Below are 17,599 nucleotides of genomic sequence, written 5' to 3'. Positions count from 1 at the left end.
GAAAACCCCAAACTGAATACTAATGCAAACATTTAATGATAGTTTCCCTAGTTGCCAAAAGAGTTACAATAATTATTACAATAATTACAATAATAATATGTAAGTTACCTTGAAGACATCTGAGAATACTATTGTGTAAGATTCAGAATAAGTCCCCAAGTGTCCTCAAGTGTCATTGAGGAGTAAGTCCTCAAGTGTCATTTTTCTTGTGGGTTTTTTTTTTCAATATCAATAAATCATCCATATGCAACCTTCATTGTAACACTGTCCTGTGATTAAAGGATTGTATTCTGAGTAAATAAACATTATAAGATTATCCTGCTTTTTTAGTAGTCAGAAACCAACATGGATCCACCTCACACCAAATATCACTCTACAGTGAATAAGTGATTGTGAGGTTCCAGTAAAACATTAAAACAAAATCAATACAATTTTACTTCCCTCTTCCTTTATAAACCACAACCAAATTTTTAGAGTTGAAAAGCAAACCAAGATCAAATTTAGACATGTTGTTTGAAATTAGCGAAGATGAAACACTTCAGTGCCAGACAAAAGCCCTGATTTTTTAAGAGTAGGTTTTTGCCTTCCCTGAAATGCCTAGCTCAGGCTGTGTATTTTTATGCCTGCAGATATTGGCATGTTTCATATTTAAGAGTATGACACACCAACTTATTTTGAAATTTTTAAAATCTTCCACTGCGCATGTTTCAAATGCTTCATGACTATCACTGATAATTGAGCAATTAACTTGAAATTACTGAATGTGCTGTGATGGCACAATATGTAGTAAGCAACATGAAAGACTAAAGAACAGAAGAACTTGGTACAGTGAAGAAAAAGTAATAAAAGATAAAATAGGCCATAACAATAATAATAGTACTGAGTAAGTTTTAATGGTCCCAGGTCTCGGTGGTTTAATAGTGCCAGTGAAATGGTTTAATGAAATAAGTCTAGAGCATTACAAACTTTTGAGAGCAGCTTGTTCTGGTATTACAAAAAGGAAGCTTCTTTCGAACTGGTCTTGTGTAATATTCAGGGATTGGTCCAAAAAGTAAGTGTGGGAGTTTCATTAGACAACAAGCACAAAACAATTAGGTTAAAAATCCTGACAGACAGATTCTTAAGAAATACGGCTTGCAAAAAATAAATGTAAGGTATTAATTTAAGTGTAAGACAGACAAAGCAAACATTTTAGGACTAAAGATGACTTCAAGAAGGCATCAAACTATTGTTTTTAGATGCACAAACATATTTGTGAATCAAAAATTAAGAGGCACACAGCTTAACATCATGACCGAAAGATGAAACTCTGCTATACTGGAAAAACCAGAATGCCTCTTCACTATTCAAATCCCATCAAGGTCTCTAATACTGGGCTTTTCTGACTAAAACCATAGTATGACTATAAAGAGTAGCTTTTTTTCACTACTCAGCAAAGCCAATTCCATAAACCTAAATCCTACCTTATTTTGGTGGCAGGCCATTTTAAAGGTTTGCAAGAAAAACCAACAATTTAGAAAGTCAGAGAGGAAAAAGAGATTCAAAACTACAGCAAATAAATGACACTATTAAAAACATTTTTTTCCCAAAATTCCATCAACACAGCTCCAAAACACCACTAAAAGATTAAAAATAGGCCAGGGCAGGCTATCCTTTCAGGTATAAATTAGAAATAGAAAGTAGGCAGGGCAGAAAGAACAAGTATCTAAGAGCAATAGATAAAACGTAAAGCCTTAAAATGTAATGGATATACAAAACGTAAAACCTTAAAATGTAATGGATATACACATTCAGATTAGTAAACTCCTTTCAATTAAAGTAGATTTCTGGCCACAGTTCACAAATGTATAGTAGCTGTGTGTATTAATGTAGATACTTCAAATGTCAGTATATCTCTAATTAACATGAGCACACAACTGTAAAACTGAGAAGGCACAATTTTAAATTCCTTACATTCCCAGCATTAATGCTTTCGTGGGGCAGCTCCCGTTGTCATGGAAAATGGCATTCAAGCCCTATTTGTGGATTTTCACAGCTCATCTTTTTTATTTACCTGCTCTATGTCAAGATTAGCCTGGAATAATATTTTTTAAAGATAACGCACTTAGACCTACTTGTCCTTAAAATCACAGATGTTCTCACTGACAGAGCCTTGGTCTGGGCTATGCCCAGTTTGAAACAGATTTCTTTCCATTTTAAAATACCACAAAGACCTGAATTCATGGTTCTTTTTGTTTGATTCCTAAAAATCTATGCAATTCAAAAAATTTCAGCTGAAGCATGACATGTGGCAGTTTTGGAATACAGGAATAGGAAAATGTCAGGGAGGACCAAATGGTCCAGGAACATGAAGAAACGAAGGAAGTGGTGAAAGGCTCTCTACAATCTTTTCACTGACTTACTCTATCTCAACTTTTGAAAAATATTTGTACAGAAACCAAGTGAAGACTGAGATAGTGATCAAAAACAACAGAAAAAAGAGCTAAAACTCTCTGAGGGAGGACAGCATGGTGTTGTAGAAAGAACACTGAATTTATAAATAAATTCTAGCTTTGAGTTTTGCTACTTTGCAAAAATACAGATAATTCCTACTCATCCTACAGTTTTTATGAAATCCAGCCAACTTAATGTGTGCAAAATCAAGTGTTACACCAACTTAAGATTCTATTGTTGTTATTATTATTGCCTCAAGCCAGGGTTAGACAATAATCACTTCTGGTATCAGAAAATAAAATCCTTGTCAGAGACTTCAGTAAAAAGGTTGCTATTAGAGACCATGAATAAAGACAGAATTTTATAAAAGGGAATTCATTGTCAAATTACTAAAAAGGTTTGGGTAACCTGAAAAAGCAGGGTACCCAATGAACTATCTCTGGTTTGCTGTTGCTGTTAACCAATCATTTTTGCCGTGGTAAAACTGAATGGCCAGAATTACATAATTTTTTTTAATTCAGGATATTATTATGAGCGTACAAACATTTTGGTTGCATGTAATGCTTTCACTACTAGGCATCTACCCAAGGGGAAAAAAAGACATTCTATAATAAATACATAATTATTTTCCATTAGAGATGAAAAAAATTAAATGTGGGATATTGACATGCAAAACAAGGTTTTCCACAATACCTACTTAGGAAAAAGAGAAAAGTAGTTTTATTTTTTTAATAAGAATTAAAAAATTGAAATAAGATGCAGCTTCTGAAGAGATAGCGTTTTCTTTCACAGTGTTCTCCTCTTCTGACCTAGGTGGCTGACTGACGTTGAGTAGTTAAGATTCCAATCGGTTCTCACACACTCTTGGTGTGGCCCATTCATTATGCATGTGCAAAACAATATCCCACCTTCCTTATCTCAGACAGACTTCTGCACACCTTACTAAGAAACCTTCCCATGGCCATGAGGTATAACTTTCTGCCTTAGATCATGTAGCAAATAAGCAGTTTCAGGACATGGAAATTAAGGTTCATAAAAGAAACCCTTGTCACTGAACCCATTTGTTTGTTCTTAGGCCTGACTAGATAAATATGTCTATTGTTTTAACTGTCTCATCATTCAGTATAAATGGTGAACAGTTTCCACAATAACTGAAAGAAATATAAACTCAAGAATTTTGTATGCCATATTTTCTTCTGACTTATCTTGGGCATAGTATCATGCTACATTTCTTTAATAAGACAGTTCTGCAGTCACAAGATGGCCCTAACAAAATTTGAGATCACCGACCAAAGGAACAGCAAAGTCCAGGCCCTAAACTAACAAATGGAAATGATCAAGACTGGAAAATAATTGCTTTAGGCCTGTATGACTAGCTGACTTCTGTCTAAGTGACTAGATAAAATATGACTAAAAGTTTTTAGTTCTTTTAAGCTAAACTCCAGAAATACCACATAAAAACTACATCAACAGTGTCCCTTCTTCTAATTTTCACCTTTCCCTTTGTTAAGTCCAAGAAAATGTCTAGCTAATTGGATCATCTCCATTCAAAGCTATTCTATGTGTGTCTTGCTAACGGGAAAGATGTGAAGAATTCAGGAAACAGAGCCTTTGGGTAATGAGAAATGTAAACTATGTTTTTATTAAGCCATCTTGGTTGAAATGCTGGTAATTCTATTTGTCACTTTAAAAAATTTAATAATCCTAAAAACTTACTAAAGGGAATGACTAAATGATATGAAGAGAGAAAAGAGGTAAAAGAAAGGATAAAGCAACTAAGATAAGATTTGGATAACTCGATATTATTTCCCTTCACTCAGATTTCTAACAGGACAAGCTTAATTCCTTAGAATCCTCTGTTGTTTTCATCAACAGCCCTTCAAAGATACTTTATATTTTTTTCTCCACCTTCTGTGCTTTCTAATCCTCACCATGATATCTCTGGCAAATTAAAAGTTTATAGTTAATATAAATGAACCACACAGTTTATACATTTTTGTGTTTTACATAAGAATTAAGTCTTAAAATAATAAAATTTAAATTGATATAATTTCATAAACTTAATCATTCTTAAAGAATTAAAATACACAAAATGTATTAAATAATTTTATTAAACATGAACATCTATTTTTTAAATAATTCAAAATGCCTATCCAAATCAATACTACTATCAAAAGAAAATGTAGTTTTAAATAAATTTTCCCTGCTCTCTGCTTAAACACTGAATCACTTAAACTCTAATTTATAACATTATCTATTTCAAGTAATTTCTAGAAGTATATTGTCTAAAACTCCTATAGCAGTATACTAACAAGAAAAAGTTTCCTATGTCTTTGCTGTTATCAAATGTAAAAGAGCCTTTTAAATATCAGTGGTTTATACATGTACATGTATAAATACATTTTAAACTCACGTTATGTAAATATAGGCTCATATACACACAGGAATTTTTGAATACCTGGTACATACTCTAAATCATTTCTACATAATAAATATTTATCAATTAATTTTGAGTACTCTAATAGATCTTTCAAGTTTATTTAATATTTTTTCTTGAAATTTACCTTCTTCCCTGAGAAAAATTACCTTTGTTTTCCAAAATACCACTTAAAATATAATAGTGTTTTGAGGATTGGGAAGAAAGGAGGAATATTACCATTTTGGTATACATTACATATTCACCAAGTGAGTCTTTGATTCCTTAGTACAGGCATGTGATGCTGTTTTTGATAACATTTTACCCACAGAAGAATTTCTTTCAAAGTTGGAGTCAATCCTCTCAAATGCTATCACAGCCTCATCAACTAAGTTTATGTCATATTCTAAATCTTTTGTTGTTACTTCAAAAATGTTTGTAGCATAGTCACCTGGAGTAGATTCCATCTCAAGAAACTATTCTCTTTGTTCATTCATAAGAAGCACTTCCTCATGTGCTCAAGTTTTATCATGAGATTGCAGCAATTAAGTCAGATCTTCTGGCTCCACTTCTAATTCTAGTTCTCTTGATATTCCCACCATATCTGCAGTTACTGTCTCCACTGAAGTCTTGAACCTCTCAAAGGCATGCATGAGGGTTGGAATCAACTTCTTCCAAACGCCTGTTAATGTTGATATTTCAACCTCTTCCCATGAATCACAAATGTTCTTAATGGTATATAGAATGATAAAATCCATTCCAGAGGGTTTTCAAACTACTTTGCCCAGATCCATCATAGGAATCAGTATCTATGACTTTTATAGCCTTACGAATTATATTTCCTAAATAATAAGACTTGAAAGTTGAAGTTAATCCTTGATCTATGGGCTGCAGAATGGATATTGTGTTAGAAGGCATGAAAGCAAAATTAATCTCCTTCAACATCTCCATCAGAACTCTTGGGTGACCAAGTGCATTGAATAAGCAGTAATATTTTGAAAGGAATCTTTTTGCTGAGCAGTAGGTCTCAACAATGGGCTTAAAATATTCAGTAAACCATGCAGTAAACAAATGAGCTGTCATTTATGCTTTGTTGTTCCATTTACAGAACACAGGCAAAGCAGATTTAGCCTAATTCTTAAGGGGCCTAGGATTTTCAGAATAGTGAATGAGCATTGGCTTCAACTTAAAGTCACCAGCTAGCTGCATTAGCCCCTAACAAGAGATTCAGCCTGTCACTTGAAGCTTTAAAGCCAAGCATTGACTTCCCCTTTCTAGCTATGAAAGTCTTAGATGGCATCTTATTTCTGTACAAGGCTGTTTCAGAAACTGAAAAATCTGTTGTTTAGTGTAGCTGTTTCTAATAATGACCTTAGTTAGCCAGGTCTTCTGGATAATTTGCTGCAACTTCTACATCAGCATTTGCTGCTTCACCTTGCACTATTTCTAGAAACAACTACTTTCTTTAAACCTTGTAAACCAGCCTCTGCTAGTTTCTAACTGTTTTTCTGAAGCTTCCTCACCTCTTTCAGCCTACATAGAATTGAAGAGTTATAGGCTTGCATTGGGTTAGGCTTTGCTTTAAGGGAATGTTATGCCTGGTTTGATCTTCTATTCAGATCACTAAAACTTTCTCTATATCAACCATAAGGCTGTTTTGCTTTCCAATCATTCATGTGTTCACTGTAGTAGTACTTTTTATTTCCTTCAAGAACTTTCCCTTTGCATTCACAACTTGGCTAACTGTGTGGTACAAGAAGCCTAGCAATCGACCTGTCTCTGCTTTCAACATGCCTTTCTCACTTTTGATTTAAAGTACGAAACATGCTCCTCTTCCTTTCACTTGACCACTTAAAGAGCATTGTAGTGTTATTAATTGGGCTAATTTCAATATTATTGTGCCTCAGAGATTGGGGAGGTTTGAGGAGAGGAAAAGAGGTGAGGTAATGGCCAGTAGGTGAAACAGAACACACATAAGTTCACCGTCATATATAGGTGTGGTTGGTGGCATCCCAAAACAATTACAATTGTAACATTAAAGATCACTGATCACAGATCATCATAACAGATATAATAATAATTTAAAAGTTCAAAATATTGTGAGAATTACCAAAATGTGACAGAGAGACATAAAATGAGCACATGCTGTTGGAAAAATGGTGCTAATAGACGTGCCCAATATAGGGTTATCACAGACCTTTAATTTGTAAAAAATACATCCGCAAAGTGCAATGAAACAAAGTATGCCTGTACATAACCTCCTTGTGTACTGACAGCTCTTTGTATTCTGTGTCATCTTATATCTTTTCTACAGGCATGGGTACTTTTCAGGTTCAGACAATGAAAAGACTGCCAGAAGTTATCAGGATAAATTATTCAAGTGTATATAGACTAGACAGTTTAAGATAACTGATTCCTACAATTGAGCCCTATTCTCAAAAGCAAAATATTTATTCTTTAAGTTTATTATAATAGCCTCTGTATGGTGTTATTTCACTGGAAATCACAACAAACTGATGCTTCCTTCACCAGCTGGTATTTTTTTCTATACTCCTCCTACAAAAATACTTACAAAACACTTACAAAAACTAATAAAAATTCACACACAATAGGAATTAAGAACTTGTTTACAAACTGTAACTATTTCATTAAACAATGAGAAAAGTAATAAATAGACCAATACTTACAAATATGCACAAGAAATCAGCCCCAGCACCCAGAAATCACTGGTAAATTGCCTTTGAATTCATGAAAGTGACCTGAAAATTTAGACATAAAATGAAATGAAAAAGGATAAATAAATTGCATTTATATGCTTTATTGAAGAAGTATACATTCTGGCTACAAATCATACTATTTTTAGCTCAGGCAGTTATCCCCATCTACTCTAACAAATTTTTCCAAGATGATAATGCCAAAAGAAAATTATTTCATTGTTCTACATCTAAGAATACATGTCCATCCATTATGGCTTTTTAAAAACTTGTCAATAATAAAGTAGGTGTTTAAAAGTATGAATAAGTAAAAACAAAAGGGAAAAAAATTTAAAGAGAATAAAGGTTCACAAGTTACATTTGAAAAACTTGTTTAATTTATATCTGCAATTTGAAATGAATTAGCTTCACAGAGAATATCCTGAATGCATTCAACAGGAATACCCTGCAGGTAGAAGGATGTAATTTTTGTTCTACCTAAGGTATAGAACTCATTAGACACTTATGCTGTGTACAAGGCATTCTGTCTAAGCCACAGTTCAGTCCAAAATTCTTTTGCTTATACACACTTTAGTTCTAGCTAAAGAGGTAACAGATGCAACTCAGAAACATAGAACTAGCCTTATAAAAATTTTTAACAGAATGAGTCACTTTATGCCTCTAAGTATCTATGATTTCCTCTCTCAAGAACACCCATACATTAAAAGGTAGTTTGGTAGCTTATTTTTATTGTTTGGTCTAAATACACCACATATTTATTTCTATTAAAACAAAAAAACTTTGTTGCGGAGGCTGTATTCTTTCCAAAATGTGAGGATGGCTATGTGTAGCATATTCAACTGAAAATAATAATAGAGCTTAAGTTCTCAATTTAGGTCAGAAACTTTCCTAGGCTCTGGGGAAAACCTAGGGATTGGTTTGATTCAATCTGCATTTTTTAAATATAGCCAGTTATAGCTAACTAGATTTAAATAAAATTCATTCTGAAAAACATAGATCTTGATCAATATCATTTGTAGGAACTACCATGCCCAACTTTGCATTTAAAGCACAAATGATCTTAATAGATTATTGGCATCTGAAATAAGCTGGGATGTAAAATAAATATCTAACTCAGCTCCTCCCCAGCCCCTAATATATGCTTTTACCTAAATGATCCAGATAATTTATTCTATTTTCTAGTCGATAGATAATAAAAGGCCTAGGCATTGGACAGCTTTAAGTATTGACAGCTAATGTCCCACTAGGTTTTTTCACTAGACTTCCCTATCCTTGTAGGAAATGGTGCCTCAGGCCTTCCCACTCTAGTTTCACCAGTTTCCAGCAACTCTGTAATGCCTACTTCCACCAATGCAAAAAGTACAGGAGAGTCTGGCCAGGGGAAGGTAGTTCTATCATTAATTTTTAGCATTACACCCTTGTCTCCTTCTTAGCTTTCTACTGTTTGGGGATCCAGGAGAGTAATTTTATCTAGGACACCAAACAACCCTACCTGGACACACTATGTGTACTATCTCAAACTAGCAAAGAGTACTAGTTCTGGTACAAGCAATTCACATTTTATCCTCCCCTGAGTTATAAATTATAGTTTTTTTATAAAGAAGGTATCCACAAAATAAATGTATAGCAAATGCTGTATATCCAAAAGCCTAAACTCTGGAAGAATCCAAAAGGGCTTTTAGTATTTATACATTTTTTTAAAACATCACACCTTGCTTTTCTGGCAACTATTCTTTTGAAAGCATGAATTGGTATTATGCAAGATATATAATACATCCCCTTCCTTCATTCACATATAAACAATGGAAGGATAAAATAAAATGTAACCAGTAAATATTGCAACTAACACAGATCTAATTTTTTCATCAATGAACTCTTTAGGAATTAAGATCCCTAACTCCAGAAATATCTCTAATTTTGGAACAAGTTAGATTCCAGACATTCAAGGCAAATAATATTTTAATATATACCAATACAAAGTCAATAAATCTCATTTGTAATATCAGTGCAATTCTGCTACTTATGTTAAAAGCAACTCTGCATCACATTATCAACTGATTTGCACTACTGGTGAAGTTTAGAGCAAAGAATCAAAAAAAAGTAAGTTCCTAAGGGCACAGAGTTCATTATTATAAAAGAAAAAAATGACTTTATTGTACACTTCCTCATGCAGAGTATTTAGTAACAAACAAGCAACATTTTATGATGGGCAAAGACTTAAGAATTAATGCACACAACTTGAAGTCCTTCTTTTAGACCAGAAAAGCTTAGGCTGAAGAAGACATTTCCAGATATAAAAGTGGTTGATTTGGTCCTGAGGATAGCATAAAATGAGTAGACAGAGAAAGAAATGCCAGCACAAATCATTATCTATTCTGGAAAATCTCAAATCTGTTTAGTAAAATGAATCTTCAGAACACCCAATCACCCCAAGATTGTTCTATTCCTCTATTTTTTCATTCACTCATTCATTCATTCATTTAGCAAATTGTGACCAAAGTTAGGGATTGTTCTGGACAGTAAGAACATAAAAATTTAAATTAAAAAACTTAGTAATCCAACCTGGGTCACAGACTATTACATCTAACCATGGTAGTAACATGCTCCATACTATCGAGGCATCAAATAGGTTACACATTCTTAATTTGCCAAATAAAAAATGCATTGCTACAAACACTTCAGTGTAAAAATGCACAAGGAATATAAATAATCCACAAATGAAGAAATACAAATGTCCAATAACATAAAAATGTGTACAATCTCCTGAATAATCACAGAAATATAAATGAAATAGTTTCACCCACAACACTGGAAAAATATTTCATAAACTGGACAAAAACTGGTATTAGTAAAGGTGTGAAAAAATAAGCATTTTCAGGTACTATTGATGGGATTATAAATTGTGTGTAATTTTTCTGAATAGCAATTTGACAGTAAATATTAAAATTTGTAATGTTCATATCTTTGAGTTTGCAATGATACTTACAAAAATGATAAAAGATATATAATGTAATATGTCTTTATCTTTATATAATAATGGTATTTTTATTATAGCCAAAATTGGAAATAACCTACTGGTTGGATAAGAAAATTATGGTACATATATATAACACTATTCTGTAATTATTAAAAATTATGATATAAATCTATACTTACTGACATAAAAATATATTGTTCACAATATATTGTTGAATTTTAAAAAGTACATGTATAATAGAAGCCAATCAATTTATAGAAAATCAAATGTATATGTGCACATATGTGAAAATCAAATATGTATATGCAAGTTTCACAAAGTACAGTTTAACAAAAATGTTAACATTGAGCAGAGCTATAGGTTCCTTACTTTCTCATTCTTATTATTTGATGTTATTTAAATATTTTTATAATTAACATGTCTAATGTGCCCCAAAATAAGAAAGCTACATCTAAAATTCAGTATATCACTTATACATTCAAAAGAAATTAGCTGGATCTAGGGTAACTTGCTATTAGTCTGAAAGCAAAAGCCAAATATTAATATTATTAATAGTTTTTTTAAAACCCTCAAAATTACAGGACAACTTCAAACAAGGATCTTGACATCAAATGAAGAAACCATAAACATTTTTACAAAAGTATGCCCCACTCTACCAAAAATAGGTAATAGATCAAAGGTAAACACCAAATAAAAACACTGCCACCTCCCTGTATAATTAGACTTTAAAAGCTTTCAAACTAAATTTTTTAATCTGCTTAAAGCTCTGTCTCTAAGCCACACCTATTTCTTTTTTTAAATCACCCTCCTTTTTGTTTTATTAAAGCAAGAAGGTTCAAGCATCAAATGGGTGGTTGGATTAAATGACCTTCCAACCCTGAGAGTCAATGATGGTAAGGTATTATTTAAGTACTAAAGTGCTACCAAAAACACCTGTAACAGACTTTGTTCACCTTTACATCAAATTATAGCATTCCATGCTTAAAACTGATCAAGAATTAAATAACTTTTTAAAATTTATTGATTCACTAATTTTAATAATGTTATACATAATGAGCCACTGAGTTGAAACAACTGCCTTTAAAGTATTTATTTTCTCAACTAACTTTTGGGAAAATATCAATTCCTGGTCTTTTATATATCAAAATAAAAATTAGAAAGGCATCACAAATATCCTGTATGCAAATTCAAATAAGTTTTCCTGAAGATGTAATTTTTGCATTAAAACTATTGCTATTTGCCCCAAAGCTACATCAATTTAAAAAATTTTTAAAAACCTCTTTACTATTATTATCACTTTTTCTGTTTACAGTTTTACTAGCCAAAACCCATGTTTCTTGGACTCCATAATGCTCAGCTTTCCTTTTCTCCTTAATAATTATGTTTAATTATGCAGTATTTGAATTAACTATAAAAAATAAAATGTGAAATTTGACTTTCAGTGGGACTGATACCAAGCTAATGCCCAAGTATTTTTTAAAAAAATACAATTACTAATAATTAAGAACATCACAATAGTGGATGGAAAATGAGGTTTTAGTCATTAGTATTTATATCTTCTGATGCAAAAGGTAAGAGTATTTGCAAGGTATCAAAAAAAAAAAAAAAACAATTTAAGATGCTACCTAGCCCACCACTCTGCTTTTCTAGAAGAAATTGCTTCCTTAAAAAAATAGGCATTTCATCTCTTCTTAAAGATCTCCAAAGATAGTTATTATTGAAGCCAACTCAGAGTAGCCTATTCATGTATTCTATTCTGCTCAACCTACATCTTCAATATTATTTCAGTATTGAGGGCCACAATCTGGAAGGGACATTGACAAAGCATTCAGAGGAAAATGTCTAAGAAACTTTATAGGAACCATGTTACATTAGAATTGTTCCATGTTCTAAAGATGGTAGTTGGAATGAATTTAGAGATGATGTAGTCCAGATGATGTAGTTTGATGGTTCTCAAACTCTGGTCTCAGGACTCTTATATTCATAAAAATTACTGAGAGTCCCAAAAAGCTATCATTACATTTTATCAACATCTATTATGTTAGAAAGCAAAACTTCAAAAAATTTAAATAGTTATTAATTCATGTAAAATAATAATAATAAACCTACTACATGCTAACATGACATATTTTATGAAATATAAGCTCATTTCCCAAAACAAAAAATTAGAGAGAAAATTGGCATTGTTTTACATTTTTTCAAATCTCTTAAATACCTGGTTTAGAAAAAGACAGCTAGATTCTCACAAGTGCTATCACATTGACTCTGTTGTGACATGTTGGTTTGATGGAAGTATGTGAAAAGTATCCATTTTCACACAGATATATAAATGGAAAGGCAAGGTGGTTTAATAGAATTTTGGATAATTGTGGCTATCCTTTGATACTATATCAAAATTTGACAAGTAATGATTTCTCAAACATTAATTGCAATATGTAGTCTAAAACCTGAGTATCAATAAACATTTTGTATTCTGTTACTTTAAAATCCACTAGCCTTTAAATGGATCTTTTAGCCATGCATGTCTTTGTAATATCATACATTAGTTCATTTGAGAAATATTGGTTCACTGAATTATGCAGACGTTTAAAAGGTTGATACATTTTATTGTATAATATTTTTTAAAACCACATTTCTTAATACCACCACCAATCTTACCAGAAAAGTTTTTAAGTATCAGGAAGCCATCAGGCTCATGGTGGTGAATGCAAGCTTTCCAAACTACTAATTTTCTCTTGAAAGCTCAATTTTATTGATTAAAAAAAAAGTGTATGTTGCTTTTCTTAAAATGGACAAGCTCACTTTAGACATTTTTGAGAATATGTCTACCAAGTATCCAAGTCTAAATAACCATTGTGTGTTTATTAGTCATTCTTTCAAGTAAAAAAATGTTCTCCAAAAAAAGTACTTAGTTCAACTCAATCACACAAGTGATTTTCCTCAAGATAACCAACTGTAGTTGGGTATGTAGCATAAGTATTTTATGTAGATTTCCTATTTCACCACATAGAGAATTAAAAGAGTACTCAAAGATCAAGAGTTAATAAAATTAATAATTTTTGCTGTTTCATCTACAACATTCTTAAGAGAAACTGGCTTCTTGTTTGTTCTGCAAATGGTAATGATAAAGAATTCAATGACTAATACAACCTGGTGCCACTGCCTTGATTTGCACTAAGGCACCAGTAGTTATTATCCAAAAATGCTTTACATCCTCTATGCAAATGTCAATACATTGAAAAAGGCAAATAAATCCTAGCACTTTTGAAGGCCAAGGTGGGAGGATCACTCGAGACCAGCCTGAGCAACGTAGTGAGACCCCCGTCTCTATAAAAACACAAGGAAAGAAAGAAAGAAGGAAGGAAGGAAGGAAGGAAGGAAGGAAGGAAGGAAGGAAGGAAGGAAGGAAGGAAGGAAGGAAGGAAGGAAGGAAGGAAGGGGGAAGGAGGGAGGGAGGGAGGGAAGGAAGGAAGGGAGGAAGGAAGGGAGGAAGGGAGGGAGAAAGGGAGGGAGAAAGGGAGGAAAGAAGGAAGGAAGGAAGGAAGGAAGGAAGGAAGGAAGGAAGGAAGGAAGGAAGGAAGGAAGGAAGGAAGGAAGGAAGGGAGGGAGGGAGGGAGGGAGGGAGGGAGGGAGGGAGGGAGGGAGGGAGGGAGGGAGGGAGGGAGGGAGGGAGGAAGGAAGGAAGGAAGGAGGGAGGGAGGAAGGGAGGGAGAAAGGGAGGAAGGAAGGAAGGAAGGAAGGAAGGAAGGAAGGAAGGAAGGAAGGAAGGAAGGAGGGAGGGAGGGAGGGAGGGAGGGAGGGAGGGAGGGAGGGAGGGAGGGAGGGAGGGAGGGAGGGAGGGAGGAAGGAAGGAAGGAAGGAAGGAAGGAAGGAAGGAAGGAAGGAAGGAAGGAAGGAAGGAAGGAAGGAAGGAAGGAAGGAAAATTAGCCAGGTGTGGTGGCATGTATCTGTTAGTCCCAGGTACTCAGGATGCTGAGGCAGGAGGATTGCTTGATATCCCAGGAGCGTGAGGTTGTGGTTAGCTATGCTGACGCCACTGCCCTCTAGCCCAGACAACAGAGTGAGACCCTGTCAAAAAAAAGAAAGAAAGAGAGAGAGAGAGAGAGAGAGAGAGAGAGAGAGAGAGAGAGAGAGAGAGAGAGAGAGAAAGAAAGAAAGAAAGAAAGAAAGAAAGAAAGAAAGAAAGAAAGAAAGAAAGAAAGAAAGAAAGAAAAGAAAGAAAAAGAAAACTGCAAATAACAACTTCACATTATGACAAAAATATTTTTGACTGCATACTCTCTTAAATGGTCTCAGGGGTCCCCAGCATCCATAGACCACATTTTGAAAACTGCCGATCTACTCGATCTACTCTGATGCTCCTTTTTGCACCTAAGGAAATTACCTAGTTTAATATTTTCAAGCACACAAAGAGGTAACAATACCAAACACAGCAAGTGAAATATAGTAAATGCTGACTGAAAGTTAGTTTCTCTTTCCTCTTTCCAAAAGAAAGAACAATACCAGTAGGTGGAAATTACAAAGTGGTAGATTTTAATTTAGGCCAAGAAAAATCTTTAAAAGCAATAGAATAAGTTGCCTCACAAAACAGGAGTTGTCAAAGTTGAGACTGGCTGACTCTGCCAGGAATGTTGTAGAAAGAATTCTTACACTGAATTGTAAGTTGAAAGTTGTACCCAAACTTAGCTAATTATGTAATCACCTAGATAGCTTTTATAAAATTCAAATTTTTCGGACCCACTCTGGACTAAACGAGAATCTTCTTGAGTGGGCCAGGAGTTTCCATTTTTTAAAAGTTCTGCAGGTGATTGTTACAGCTGACCTGGCTATAGACTGGTATTTAGGAACTGCTGTATAGTTCTCTTTTAAAGTCACCAAGGGGGGAGGGGAGTATATACATATATAATGAGTGAGATGTGCACCATCTGGGGGATGGTCATGCTGGAGGCTCAGACTTGTGGGGGGAGGGGGGAGGGGCATTTATTGAAACCTTAAAATCTGTACCCCCATAATATACCGAAATAAAAAAAATAAAAATAAATAAATAAATAAATAAAAATATTTATGTCAGTAAAAAAAAAAGTCACCACCACCACTCTTAAGATTCTTCAATTTTATAGTATCCACACCCACTAGGAAGAAAACCTTTACACTTTAATGTAATATTTCCTAAGCCTGCTTTAATAAATTATAGATGGTCAGGATCAAGGTATTTCTGGGTCAGGAGAGGAGGAATTAATGTTGCATTTCATAGGCCCACCAGTACACCTCTTCCAACATGTATAGCTGAATTGTAAATCAGAGATAGAATTGTATATGTTTGAGACATTTTCACAACTGTCAACACTTTACTATTCTCCTGAAATAATTCAATAAGAGCTATCAGTAGAAAAGATGGTCAGTATAAAATAGCATCTATATGAAAAAAATGAATGAGATTATTTAGTAGACAGCATGTCTTTACTTTATAATGGCATTTTATAAAGGCAGCTTATCACTATGAACCAACATCAAAATACAAACCACAAACTTCCAAAAGGTGTATGTATGCAGAATCACCACATGACTTAATCCCTCAAACTCTTGTATTTTGAGGTCTCGACTACAGAAAAAGTCCATATACTCCATAAACACAACATAAGGCATCAAGACAACTTGACCAGAAAATCAAATAAAAATTTGGGTCAAATTGAATTTTGGGTCCAAAAGAATTTTGGAATATATATTGTAACTTTTCACTCAATAAATATGCTCTCCTTTATCCCTTCCTTCATGACTCTTACTTTTCTTATCAAAATATACTTCTTTGAAATAACAGCTACTATTGTGTTTTTAATATCTTTTTTCTTACAACCTGTCTAATTTCAGGCATATATGATATCAGCTTCAGAACAAAAGGCAGCGAAAGAGGTCATGTGTGAGCAGGACTGGAGAATAAAGTGATTATCAAAACATAATCCTCAGACTACTTTTATCAGAACCACCTGGAGTGCTTATTAAAATAATTTTTTTTTAAATATTATTAAGATCCCACCCAGACCGATTGATTCTGAGAGGGTAGTCCAGAAACCTATTTTTTAAGCATAGTTCCCAGGCAATTCTTAGCACACCAAAATTCAAACACTGCTAAGCTAAAAAGCAACTGTATGAAATGTGGGTAAGTTCACAAAAACATTTGTGGAAAAATAAATATTTTGTAACTATAAAATATTTTACTGAAAAGATTCTCAATAATTTTGGAGTTCTTGTTTTTTAAAAATAAAATATTTTCTTAAATGTAAGGAAATATGAGAAACTAGACATAGATAGAATATGGCTGAAAATTTTAATCTTATTTATTTATTGCAGGGTGGTTTATTTTGTTTTGTTGTTGTTTGTTTTGGGTTGTTTTTTTTTTTTTTTTTTGAGATAAAGATATAAGCAATTCTCCAGCAATTCAGTTAACATTTCTGAAAGCCCACAGGATGCATGGCATGAATAGGAATCTCTAAGAATATAGGACAATAAAAATGTACAATCCCAGATCTCCAGCAACTGACAATTTGAATTCATTGTAAAATAAATATTATAGTTAGAATACTCTCACATTTGCAGTGCATTATCATACCCAGAAAGAAAAGATTCCTACCCTTACTGAGTTTTCTCTCCCTGAGTTCTGCTCACAAAATAGAGTAATAGTAGAGTGGCATAATATTTTTAAAGCAATCATTTAACAAAATCTTGCAAATAATTACTAATTTTTAAGCCCATACATCTTTTTAATCAATCTATTATTTTGTATAGAATAAACTGATAGAAAGAAATGAGGCAGGACTGTCTTTTGTACTTGCTCTAGGCATTTAAATCAAGATAAATTTAAAAACAGGTAAAGAAGGTCAATTTTGATCTACATTTTAAGAAACTTGTCTTGTTACCACTCTCAGTACCACTCCCTCTTAACCACAAATAATGACTTCAGTAATGGAGCTCTGTAATTTAAAGTATCAGGCAAATAACAGCAAGTAACTTAAATGAGTTGACACCGCCTGTTGTGCAAATATGTACTTAGACGATTATAA

The 17,599-nt window shown here is 33.4% G+C and overlaps 1 protein-coding gene and 1 pseudogene across 9 annotated transcripts in view; one reads left to right on the top strand and one right to left on the bottom strand.

Annotated features, from left to right (window-relative positions):
- SOX6 (SRY-box transcription factor 6) overlaps nt 1–17,599 on the bottom strand; it is a 631,508-nt gene that overhangs the window by 516,980 nt on the left and 96,929 nt on the right. For all 9 annotated transcript variants that reach the window (XM_076002133.1, XM_012780692.3, XM_012780698.3 and 6 more), the window contains exon 2: nt 7,537–7,608. The gene's annotated coding sequence lies outside the window, so the exon portion shown is untranslated. The remainder of the gene's footprint in view (nt 1–7,536; nt 7,609–17,599) is intronic.
- LOC105879991 (uncharacterized) overlaps nt 1–17,599 on the top strand; it is a 48,649-nt pseudogene that overhangs the window by 27,440 nt on the left and 3,610 nt on the right.

The sequence above is a fragment of the Microcebus murinus genome, chromosome 4 (genome assembly GCF_040939455.1).
Source record: "Microcebus murinus isolate Inina chromosome 4, M.murinus_Inina_mat1.0, whole genome shotgun sequence".
Classification (NCBI taxonomy): Eukaryota; Metazoa; Chordata; class Mammalia; order Primates; family Cheirogaleidae; genus Microcebus; species Microcebus murinus.
Note: the sequence above shows the minus strand (reverse complement) of the source record. Positions and strands in the feature narration are given on the sequence as shown.